Genomic DNA, 11420 nt, shown 5'->3' with positions numbered 1-11420 from the left:
ATGTTTCTTTTCCTATACAGATCACTTAATTATTATATATTCTTATTAGGTATGGTCTCTTTTCCCATTTCTAAGAAATACACTACAACACAATATAATCCACGCCTTTGCTTCACTTTGTTTGGCTGTAAATTGTTCATTGTATGACAGACCTAGCTGAGCTTTTGTTGAAACTTTATCATCATCCTCTTCTTCTGGGCTTAGTTGCACTGGTGAAGTGGGATAAGGAAGTATGAAGTATTCCCTCCAAAACTAAACCTGGACCTCTCCTGTCCCAGTCTCGTCGGGGGAGACCAAAAAAGCGACGGAAACTGGTTAACCACCCCCCAAAAAAACTCAAAACAAAGCAAAATTATTATCCAACATAATGTAAAACCATGAAATTAATAAATGGAACAAATAACAGGAGGAGAACCTCAAGCTTCTTCACTGTTTGAGCACGACCCCCAAAAGTAACAGTGCCCGTTATGGTAAACTTGAGTTTGCCATGCCAGGAGTGGCTTGGGAAAGGCTAATAACTCGCTAACCTGGCGTGTGAGTGGTGAAGGCAAAGCCCTGGCCCTCCCCACTCATGCCCAAAATCTCAGGCAGGATAGAACTATTTGAAGCATCCTTTGTACAAAGCACACACAAAAAAAGAGTGAACTGGTGCATTTTTAACCACATTAACCACAGACATTAAACACCTGCTCCTGGAAGCGGTGCTGGCCCTTGTAGTCTAGGTGCAATAATCCACAGCACCTGCAGTGAGCGCTGTGCATTGGTGCAGTGCTCTGTGGGCACCTGAAACGAGATGGCTTGTGCTGGGTCAGTCCCACTGGTGCAAGTTACATTGGTGCAATTCTCTAGGGTAGACGCATCCTTCTGTAAGAGATTCCTCCTATTATACTTCAAAAGTTCAGTAGCTATAGTTGTCTGTTGCAGATGATGGGCAAAAACTCAAATCCTTTACATTTACAAAGAAAACCCTTCTGCATAGTGTAGAGATCCTCAGAGCATCAGTGGCATCCTTCCTGGGCTTCGATGACATATCACAGACATTCTCTTGGACAGTGAGGTCAGTAACGAGGGCTCCTCCTGCACTGTCTGCTGTGGCCACGTACCCTGAATCTGACGAGCCATGAACTCTCACAGAAGCAGTCAGATTTGCTGTTCCATTCTGCTGTTCTTTGGTATGTCTGGGAAGGGGAGAGAAATGTACTAACTGGGACTGGATGAAACCCAATACGTGACATACGGCACTTGAATAGTTTCACATCATGTGATGAAAGAGGAAACGAGGTGGTGACCATCCAAGATGTTTCTGTTTGGATTGGGTTTAATAGCCTGCAATACTGTAATTTCAGGTTTCAGAGTAGCAGCTGTGTTAATCTGTATCCGCAAAAAGAACGGGAGTACTTGTGGCACCTTAGAGACTAACAAATTTATTTCAGCATAAGCTTTCGTGGGCTCACTTCTTCGAATGCATAGAATGGAACACACAGACAGAAGATATTTATACATACAGAGAACATGAAAAGGTGGAAGTACCCATACCAACTGTAAGAGGCCAATCAATTGAGATGAGCTATCAGCAGTAGGATAAAAAAACTTTTGAAGTGATAATCGAGATGACCCATTGAAGGTGTGAGGAGAACTTAACATGGGGAAATAGATTCAATTAGTGTAATGACCCAACCATTCCCAGTCTCTGTTTAAACCTAAGTTAATTGTATCTAATTTGCATATTAATTCGAGTTCAGCAGTCTCTCTTGGGAGAACACTTCAACCTCTCTACCACTCAGTGACAGACTTGAAGGTGACAATTTTGCAACAAAAAAACTTCAAAAACAGACTCCAAAGAGAAACTACATACAAAGCACTAGCAAAGTCAGTGCAAAATTTCATACAGACAATGACTTGTTTATACTGCTCTATACACTGAAATGTAAGTACAATATTTATATTCCAATTGATTTATTTTATAATTATATGGTAAAAATGAGGCAGTAAGCAATTTTTGAGTAATAGTGTGCTGTGACCCTTTTTATGTTTGGTTTTGTAAGTAAGTAATTTTTAGGTATGGTGAAATTTGTGGGTATTCAAAACAAATCAGACTCCTGAAAGGGGTACAGTAGTCTGGAAATGTTGAGAGCCACTCCGTTACTGAACTGGGGCTCAGAATTGCTCAATAGTTCCATTTGTGTAGTTATTGAAGTTGTCAAGGCAAAGGATTTTAAAAAGACCATTTCCCACATGATAGAATCATCTTTCTGAGCATTAATCAGTGTCGTTGCCCTTCCCTAACATGCAGACTTAATTTTTATCAAAATTCCCAGCCAGTGGACTCCTTCGGGAGAATTGTTATAGAACCTACTTGAGCCCTGTGATAACCATTACGTTATTGGAAAATAATAAAATATATAGAATATGGTGGTAGGCTTTGCCACAACACTTGTAGTGTTCCATGTTGCAAAACCTGGGTGAAATGAAATAAAATACCAACAGATTACAATTTTCCCTATAGAAAAGCGGAATTCAATTAGAATGTTTTTCCTGGTAACCGGTGCATGTGATTTGCTGATCTCTGTCTCTATTTATTGCAGGTTTCTCCCAGCCTGTCTTCACTGAAATCCCTCGGAGTTCAGGCAATGGAACAGTAGGTCAGTCTGTCGTTATGTCTATCTCCTATAAATTCAATAGATCTTTTCACCATCCTCTGTCAATTCAATGGAATTTCAGCAGTGCCCCTGATCCACTCACCATCTACACAGTGACTAACTGCTCTGTCAGTGCTGAGGGGATTCCCACCCACTGCTCTGGACATAATTTTATACATCTCACATACCAAGGCCGGACACCATTTTGACAGGCTCTTCTCACAGCAGAACCACGCTCTGAAATACTCAGAGTACTATCTCATTCTGCTGCTTTCACTTACCTGTAACTTCCATCCCAAATTGTCTTGTGACTTTGAAATCACTGGGAAAGATTTAGCCCCAGTGTCAGCCTGTGATGCTGCTGCCCGTAGGAGCCAGCTGAGGTCACTCAATTAGGGTGAACTGCAAACAGAACGGGGTAGACAAACCCCAAACGCTGGTGGATATTCCAATACTTAGATTTACCAAGCCAGGACAAAATAACTTCTATATTACCATACAGGTTACTCAGAAGTCCAAACAACGCATTTCCCTTAAAGTGTCCAGCCTCAGGCCTCCATCCAGACATACCTGTCAGATATGATGATGATTACTGAAAATCTTATCTCATCATATAAAATAAAAGGTTCTTCCAACCCCAAAGGATCAGCCACATACCCAGGTCCAATTATAACTTAGATCTTCCCCAAAATACACACTAATAGTCAATTCTTATTAACTAAACTAAAATTTATTAAAAAAGAAAAGAAAGTGTTGGTTAAAAGATCAATATACATACAGACTTGAATTCAATTCTTAAGGTTCAGATACATAGCAGAGGTGAGCTTGTAATTGTCAAACGTCCTTTTAGAAATAGTCCATAGGTTATAGTCCAATATCCATAGTCAGGGTGACTCCAGTCAGTCACTGGGGATCTCAATCATTGTGGCTTAAGGTTTCCCCCTCTTGAAACCCAAAGCAGATCTGAGATGCAGAAAGATCGTGTCCCAAGGTTTTTATACATTTCCAGCAGCCTTTTGGCCTGAGAAAACAATACGCTCAACTTTCCTTCTTCTAAACATCATGGCAATTAGCACAGGATAATTTATCCATTAAAAAGTTCAGATACAGGTTACCACAACCTTCAAAGAGACATATAGACAATAATACTATTTCTTTCAAGTGTCTTCCTAAATACTGATACTCCTTTTTTGATCTTTGAATCAAAGCTATACTAATAGACAAGACTTGTTTGCTTACATCACAAGACCTGAGCAAACATCTACTTTTCTATCTCTAACAATGCAGACTTGCATTTCAAAGCTCTATTCATTTACCTATCTTCCTAACCATTCTCTAAGGTTTGGCCCCGGGTTAGGTCAGTTTGTGAGTTAATGAACTCTTCTGGCCCTCTCATCTTTCAATGAGATATTATATTACACTCATAACGTCACACAGCCTCTTTACATTTTTCAACACTGGGTGGGTAGAAAGTCATAGTTTGGGTCGGGGGCGGTTTGTTATTTGTTTTTAGGGTGGGGGTGAGGAGTTGTACATTACTTTGTCAATACAATACTCTGGGATATGGTACCATTTAACCATTTTCACCAACCAATTCCTAAATATTTGTCTTGCCTTCTGAAAGGCATTCATACATAAACTGGCTTCTCATTCTATGGCCCACCCTCCAGAAGAGGCTCTCAGTATGTAGGTGTGTTAGTACTCACAAGTACTCCTGTTCTTTTTGCGGATACAGACTAACACGGCTGCTACTCTGAAACCTGACAGTATGTAGGTGGTAACTTAGTGCCATAAAATCAAGAGCACCTGGAAGTGTTTATGAGGTTACTAACAAGTAGCAGTGAGTGGTGTGACAAAGTTCCTCCTCTATCTTGGTGGGTCCTGCGCTTATTGGCGGATTTTCTTGCCTCAGAGATTCACCATGTGGGTTGGGGAACAGCCCAGAGACCTTCCCCTCTGGAACAACCCACAGTCCAGGTCAATTGGGAGGTTTGGGGGGAACCCGGGCCCGCCCTCTACTCTGCATTCCAGCCCAGGGCCCTGTGGATTGCAGCTGTCTATAGTGCCTCCTGTAACAGCTGCATGACAGCTACAACTCCCTGGGCTACTTCCCCATGGCCTCCTCCAAACACCTTCCTTATTCTCACCACAGGACCTTCCTCCTGGTGTCTGATAACGCTTGCGCTCCTCAGTCCTCCAGCAGCACACCCTCTCAGCTCCTTGCGCCTCTTGCTCCCAGCTCCTCACACACACCACAAACTGAAGGGAGCTCCTTTTTAAAACCCAGGTGCCCTGATTAGCCTGCCTTAATTGATTCTAGCAGCTTCTTCTTAATTGGCTCCAGATGCCCTAATTAGCCTGCCTGCCTTAACTGGTTCTAGCAGGTTCCTGATTACTCTAGTACAGCCCCTGCTCTGGTCACTCAGGGAACAGAAAACTACTCGTCCAGTGACCAGTATATTTGCCCTCTACCAGACTCCTGTACCCCACTGGTCTGGGTCTGTCACATATCCCTCCCCCCTGCTCAACGCCAAGGGGTTGGGCAGCTTGGGACGCCAGACAGTGCACACGTGACAAGCCATTGGCGTTGCCATGATGGCTCCCTGCTCTCGGTTGCACACGGAACTGGAAAGGTTGGAGGGATAAGAACCATCTGGTCACCCTTGTGTTCTTCTCCTTGTTCCGCTGCATCCATTGAAGAGGGGCATGGTCGGTCACGAGGACAAATCTGCGCCCGAGCAGGTAGTAGCGCAATGTTTCCATGGCCCATTTTACAGCGAGGCATTCTCTCTCCACCACTGCATATTTTTGTTCCCTTGGAAGGAGTTTCCGACTGAGGTATAGAATTGGGTGTTCCTCCTCCCCGACCATCTGTGATAGAACGGCCCCCAACCCTACTTCCGATGCATCCATCTGCAGGATAAACTCCTTGGTGAAATCAGGGGCTATCAGTACGGGGTTACTGCAGAGGGCAGTCCGTAGGTCTGTGAATGCTTCCTCTGCTGCATCAGACCATCTCACCAGATCAGGTCCACGGGCTTTCACTAGGTCTGTCGGGGGCATGCCCTTGTGGCAAAGTGAGGGATAAATCATCGGTAATACCCCACCACACCTAGGAACGCCTGGACTTGTTTCTTGCGACTTGGTTGGGGCCAATTTTGGATGGCCTCTAACTTGTTCACTTGGGGTTTTACCAAACCTTTTCCCACAATGTAGCCAAGATATTTGGCCTTTGTAAACCCTACAGTGCACTTGGCAGGGTTTGCTGTAAGGCCAGCTCACCTGAAGGTATTGAGGACTGCCTCCACCTTCTCCAGGTGGGTTTCCCAGTCTGGGGTATGAATGACCACATCGTCCAAGTAGGCAGCACCATAACTGTTATGTGGGTGTAATAGCTTGTCCATGAGGCACCTGAAGGTAACTGGGGCCCCATGTAGTCCAAAAGGGAGGACAGTATTTTGAAAAAGACCCTCTGGTGTAGATAACGCAGTCTTTTCCTTTGTGTCTTCCGCAAGGAGAATCTGCCAGTACCCCTTTGTCAAGTCTAGGGTAGTCAAGTACCGGGCATTACCCAGACGGTCCACTAGCTCATCTATGCGAGGTATGGGGTACGCGGCAAACTGGGATACTTCGTTTAGTCGCCGGAAGTCGTTGCAAAATCTTGTGGTGCCATCAGGTTTGAACACCAGCACGATTGGGCTGGACCACTGACTGTGGGATTCTTCGATGATCCCCAACTCCAGCATTTTTTTTACTTCTGCTTTTATTTCCTCCCTTTTTGCCGCTGGCACCCGATAGGGCCTCATTGTTACTCTGGCCCCAGGGTTCGTGACGATGCGGTGATATGTCTCCGTTGTTCGACCCGGTTTTGTCGAGAACACATCTTGGTTCCGGAGGATCATCTCAGACACCTCATTCTTCTGGTCTGGTGTTAAATCGGGAGACACTCTTACCTGTTTGGAAGGCTTGTTTTCCTGGGTTAGGTCTGTTTGGACCGTTGTGCATGCCTCTTGTGCATGCCAGGGTTTCAGAAGGTTAACGTTCTTGTTTTCTGTGTCCTGGCTGCCGCACCTTGTAGGTTACTTCCCCCATGGGTTCAACCACCTCATAGGGCCCCTGCCATTGGGCCAGAAGCTTGCTTTCTGCCGTGGGTACCAACACCATAACCCGATCCCCTGGTTGGAACTGTCACACTTTTGCCTGGCGATTGTAATTGGTTCTCTGGGCCTTCTGGGCCTTCTCCAAATGTTCCCGTACAATAGGGGTAACCCAGATTATCCGGTCTCGCATCTGCATTACATGCTCTATTATATTTCTCTCCTCATTGGGTTCTTCTTCCCAGATCTCTTTGGCGATATCTAGTATACCACGGGGGTGATGCCCGTATAATAACTCGAAGGGGGAAAACCCAGTTGAGGCCTGTGGTACCTCCCGGATAGCGAACATAAGGTAGAGTAGTAGGGTGTCCCAATCCTTCCCATCCCGACTTACCACCTTCTTTATCATAGCCTTGAGGGTTCGGTTAAACCTTTCTACCAACCCATCAGTCTGCGGATGGTAGACCGAAGTTCTCAGGGTATGTATACGGAGCAGCGTACAGAGGTCCTTCATTAGCTTTGACATAAATTGGGTTCCTTGGTCGGTTAATATCTTCTTCGGTAGCCCCATTCGGGCAAAGATCCCCACCAGCTCTTTGGCTATAGTTTTAGAGGCCGTGTTCCGCAGGGGGACGGCTTCTGGGTAGCGAGTAGCATAGTCCAAAACAACAAGTATATATTGGTGGCCCCGAGCCATCTTCTCCAGGGGTCCCACTAGGTCCATGGCTATTCGCTCGAAGGGGACCTCTGTGATGGGAAGGGGTACTAAAGGTGCCCTCTAGTGGGGACGGGGACTGTGCAGCTGACACTCCGGGCAGGAGGCACAGTACCTCTGCACTTCTTCATGTACTCCGGGCCAGAAGAACCGTCGTAGGACTCGTGCCAGGGTCTTCTCTACCCCCAAATGCCCCCCCAAAAGATGACTATGAGCCAGACTTAATACTGCGTTCTGGTCTTTTTGACGTATTAGGGTCTGCTGTACCTTCTGCCCCTGTACTGGTGCTACCCGGTATAAGAGATCCTTCTTCATTATGAAGTAGGGTCCTGGTCCCTGGGTTTTTCCTTCCATGGGGACCCCATCTATTTCAGTCACCTCCTTCCTAATGTTGTCATACCTTGGGTCTTCTGTCTGGTCCCATCCAAAATTTCCTCTGCCGGGGCTAATCTGTCCAAGATCTAGGGGCCCAGTCTCTGTTGCCTCTACTGGTTCAGAAGCATTAAGGCGGAGGTCAGACTCAGGTGCTTCTCCCTCCTGCATGGCCTCCTTTTCAGCTGCGCGGGTCCACCTACCTACAAGAGCGACCCTCTGGCTTTGGGTCAGTATTCGGGTTCCCAAGGCCTTAGCTGCCCTTCTTTCCCTTTTTGTCTTTCTACCCTGTCTGGGAGTGGAGAACAAATCTGGGGATTTTTCAGAGAAGATTGGGGGTTGACAGTCTGCTGTGGATGCCTCACCAATTTTAGGGTCCCCATCTTTCTCCCATCCCCTTACTGGGAGTAAGTTTCCAAACCCTGGGAAGTCCCTCCCTATGAGCACCAGGTATTTTAGGGACTACACCTGCTGCTACCTCAGTAGTGTTCCCTTGGATCTCGATTTTTACTGGGATGGTGGGGTAGTAACTAACTGTCACATGGACACATGTTATCCTCGTACGTTTAGCCTGCAGCAGCTGACTACGCTTCACAAGCTTTCCTGAGATAAGCATGATAGCACCCCCCGAATCAACCAGTGCCGTGGTCCCTACCCCATTTTGTTCCACTGGTCTGGTATACATATGTGGGGTTAGTAAGACCCCGACAAGGTGGATTAGGGAGCATCGATCTGCCCAGTACCCCAAGTTACACTGCATAGGCTCCTCAGCATTGGGACACTGTGCAGCTATGTGTCCCCACTCCCCGCAGGCATAACATCTGTATGGAGCCCTAGGCGTTCCCCGGTCTCTTGGTTTGGGCAGTCTAACATCACGATCCTCTTCTCCCTCAGTGCTCCGACTCTTTGTGGCCTCTGATGGGCCTTCAGCCTCTCTCTTTTTCCACCTGGGCCCTCCTGGTGGCCCAGTCACCCGAACTTTAGGGCTTGGTGCTGCTAGTTTAACCCGGGGTGCCTCTTCCTTAACTGGTTGGGTCAGCTCCCTCACTGTCCTTCGCCTCTCTACCAGGGCGACAACCTCGTCATAGGTGGAGGGTTCGTTCTGGCTTACCCAGGCACGAAGGTCTGGTGGTAGTCCCCTCATGTATGGGTCGATGACCAGAACCGCTAGTACCTCTACCAGACTCCTGTACCCCACTGGTCTGGGTCTGTCACAGTGGGGTAAGGACATGAGGAATGAAATCATTGCAAAGGTTATGCAGTGGGTTTTGCTTGCCTCTGGTTGAAAGTAGCCTCTGATGACAGAGGGTGGTGCAAGACTCTACACCACATTACCCCCACATAGGGGCTGTGCTAGGGATTGACCAGATGAGTGGTTGCAGAGGAGTGACTGGGCACCTGCTGTGAGCAGCCCAAAATCAACGTATGAGAGGGCTGAGGATGGCTGGTTGGTGTGGGGGCAACACTGTCCTGTAAGACCAGTATGGAAGGGCTGTAACTGCTATTGTCTCCCAAAATCTGAAGCAGCAGCTGCAGCGAGGTGAAGGAGGGGCTGCAGGAGGGCACCGGGCCTGAGCTGCAGCAGTGAATTTCGCCTCCACCTGCACAGACACCAATTACTCCAGCTGTACAGGAGCAGAGTGAATCCCACCCACATGAGCCTAGATCTCGTAAAGGACAGTTACCTGTTCCGTAACTGGCGTTCTTTGAGATGTGTTGCTCAGGTGTATTCCACATAGGGTGACCAGACAGCAAGTGTGAAAAATCGGGACAGGGGTAGGGGGCAATAGGAGCCTATATAAGAAAAAGACCCAAAAATCGGGACTGTCCCTATAAAATCGGGACACCTGGTCACCCTAATTCCACAGTAGGTGTGCGTGTTCACCACGTGCACCGGTGCCGGAAGTTTTTCCCTTAGCAGTACCCGTAGTGGGGGAGCCCCGCTGCGATCCCTGGAGTGGCGCCTCTATATCGCGCAATAAAAGGGGCTGCGTGCTCCCCCCACCCTCAGTTCCTTCTTGCCAGACAATTCCGACAGAGGGGAAGGAGGGCGGGATGTGGAATACACCTGAGCAACACATCTCGAAGAACGCCAGTTACGGAACAAGTAACTGTCCTTTCTTCTTCGAGTGATTGCTCATGTGTATTCCACAGTAGGGGTGACTCCAAGCTATACCTGATGGAAGTGGGTAGGAGTTTAAAGGTTACCCGGGCGGAGCACCACCCTACCAAACCCGGCGTCATCCCGCGTTTGGGAGACGATTGCATAATGCGATGAAAAGGTGTGGACAGAGGACCATGTAGCAGCCCTGCAGATGTCCTGAATAGGGACATGAGCCACGTAGTCAGCCAACGAGGCCTGAGCTCTCGTCGAATGAGCCTTCACTATAGGAGGCAGGGGAACCCCTGCCAGGTTGTAACATGTGCATATGCACAAGGTGATCCAGTGGGAGATCTGCTGGGTGGAAACCAGTTGCCCCCTCATGTGCTCGGCCGAAGCACTAAAAAGCTGAGGGGATTTTCGGAAGGGCCTGGTTCGGTCTAGGTAAAAAGCCAGCGTTCTACGCACATCTAGCATGTGCAGGCGATGTTCCTCATTGGAGGAATGAGGTTTAGGACAGAGGACTGGGAGGAAAATGTCCTGATCCATGTGAAAAGCCGAGACTACCTTCGGCAGAAAGGCTGGGTGCGGGGCAGAGCTGGACCTTATCCCTATGGAAGACCGTATACGGGGGTTCAGAGGTCAGGGCCCTAAGCTCCAAGACCTGGCGGGCTGAGGTGATAGCCACCAGGAACGCCACTTTCCATGATAAGTGGAACCAAGAACACGTGGCCAAGGGCTCGAAGGGGGGCCCTGTGAGGCGGGAGAGCACTAGGTTCAGGTCCCAGAGCGGGACTGGGGGTCTAGCTTAAGGGAATGCCCGATCCAGCCCTTTTAGGAACCGGTAAGTCATGTGGTGTGAAAACACCGAGTGGCCCTGCACCGGGGGGTGGAAAGCCGAAATGGCCGCCAGGTGTACCCTGACCGAGGAGGGCGCCAGCCCTTGGGTCCTAAGGGAGAGGAGGTAATCGAGGATGAGCTGGATAGATGCGGAGGAGGGGGAGGAACCCCTCTCCCTTGCCCACGTGGAGAACCGATACCATTTGGCCAGGTAGGTTCGTCAAGTGGATGGTTTCCTGCTGTCAAGCAGGACCTGTCTAACATCCTCAGAAAACCTCCCCTCCTCCTCATTCAACCATGAAGCAGCCACGCTGTCAAATGGAGCGCAGCCAGGTTGGGGTGGAGGAGATGTCCTCCCTCCTAGGAGAGGTCTGGTCAAAGTGGCAGCCTGCGCAGAGGGGCCACTAAAAGTTGCAGGAGGGCCCCGTACCAATGTTGATGGGCCCAATCCAGGGCTATGAGGATAATCCGTACCCCGTCTGCCTTTACCTTCTGTAGGACCCTGCCTATCAGGGGGAAGGGCGGGAAGGCGTAGAACAGGCAGCCCGACCATGGAATTAGGAACGCGTCCGATATTGCCCCTTCGCCCTCTCCCACCCTGGAGCAGAGTCGTGGGCATAGGCGATTCTGGACGGTGGCGAACAGATCTACCTGGG

The sequence above is a fragment of the Chrysemys picta genome, chromosome 9 (assembly GCF_011386835.1).
Source record: "Chrysemys picta bellii isolate R12L10 chromosome 9, ASM1138683v2, whole genome shotgun sequence".
NCBI lineage: Eukaryota > Metazoa > Chordata > Testudines > Emydidae > Chrysemys > Chrysemys picta.
Note: the sequence above shows the minus strand (reverse complement) of the source record.